Raw genomic sequence first — 1,911 nt, forward strand, 5'->3', positions numbered from 1 at the left:
CACTCGTGTCTATCTCTATTCGCTCAGAAGGTGTTGATACAGTACACTCGTGTCTATCTCTATTCGCTAAGAAGGTGTTGATACAGTACACTCGTGTCTATCTCTATTCACTAAGAAGGTGTTGATACAGTACACTCGTGTCTATCTCTATTCGCTCAGAAGGTGTTGATACAGTACACTCGTGTCTATCTCTATTCACTCAGAAGGTGTTGATACAGTACACTCGTGTCTATCTCTATTCGCTCAGAAGATGTTGAGACAGTACACTCGTCTCTATCTCTATTCGCTCAGAAGGTGTTGATACAGTACACTCGTGTCCATCTCTATTTCACTAAGAAGGTGTTGATACAGTACACTCGTGTCCATCTCTATTCGCTCAGAAGATGTTGATACAGTACACTCGTGTCTATCTCTATTCGCTCAGAAGGTGTTGATACAGTACACTCGTGTCTATCTCTATTCGCTCAGAAGGTGTTGATACAGTACACTCGTGTCTATCTCTATTCGCTCAGAAGGTGTTGATACAGTACACTCGTGTCTATCTCGATTCGCTAAGAAGGTGTTGATACAGTACACTCGTGTCTATCTCTATTCGCTCAGAAGGTGTTGATACAGTACACTCGTGTCTATCTCTATTCGCTCAGAAGGTGTTGATACAGTACACTCGTGTCTATCTCGATTCGCTCAGAAGGTGTTTATACAGTACACTCGTGTCTATCTCTATTCGCTCAGAAGGTGTTGATACAGTACACTCGTGTCTATCTCTATTCGCTCAGAAGGTGTTGATACAGTACACTCGTGTCTATCTCTATTCGCTCAGAAGGTGTTGATACAGTACACTCGTGTCTATCTCTATTCGCTCAGAAGGTGTTGATACAGTACACTCGTGTCTATCTCTATTCGCTCAGAAGGTGTTGATACAGTACACTCGTGTCTATCTCTATTCACTCAGGTGTTGATACAGTACACTCGTGTCTATCTCTATTCGCTAAGAAGGTGTTTATACAGTACACTCATGTCTATCTCTATTCGCTCAGAAGGTGTTGATACAGTACACTCGTGTCTATCTCTTTTTCACTAAGAAGGTGTTGATACAGTACACTCGTGTCTATCTCTATTCGCTCAGAAGGTGTTTATACAGTACACTCGTGTCTATCTCTATTCACTAAGAAGTTGTTGATACAGTACACTCGTGTCTATCTCTATTCGCTCAGAAGGTGTTTATACAGTACACTGGTGTCTATCTCTATTCGCTAAGAAGGTGTTGATACAGTACACTGGTGTCTATCTCTATTCGCTCAGAAGGTGTTGATACAGTACACTCGTGTCTATCTCTATTTCACTAAGAAGGTGTTGATACAGTACACTCGTGTCTATCTCTATTCGCTCAGAAGGTGTTGATACAATACACTCGTGTCTATCTCTATTCGCTCAGAAGGTGTTGATACAGTACACTCGTGTCTATCTCTATTCACTAAGAAGGTGTTGATACAGTACACTCGTGTCTATCTCTATTCGCTCAGAAGGTGTTGATACAGTACACTCGTGTCTATCTCTATTCGCTCAGAAGGTGTTGATACAGTACACTCGTGTCTATCTCTATTTCACTAAGAAGGTGTTGATACAGTACACTCGTGTCTATCTCTATTCGCTCAGAAGGTGTTGATACAGTACACTCGTGTCTATCTCTATTCGCTCAGAAGGTGTTGATACAGTACACTCGTGTCTATCTCTATTCGCTCAGAAGGTGTTGATACAGTACACTCGTGTCTATCTCTATTCGCTCAGAAGGTGTTGATACAGTACACTCGTGTCTATCTCTATTCGCTCAGAAGGTGTTGATACAGTACACTCGTGTCTATCTCTATTCACTCAGAAGGTGTTGATACAGTACACTCGTGTCTATCTCTA

The sequence above is a fragment of the Carassius carassius genome, chromosome 1 (genome assembly GCF_963082965.1).
Source record: "Carassius carassius chromosome 1, fCarCar2.1, whole genome shotgun sequence".
In the NCBI taxonomy this organism is placed as follows: domain Eukaryota; kingdom Metazoa; phylum Chordata; class Actinopteri; order Cypriniformes; family Cyprinidae; genus Carassius; species Carassius carassius.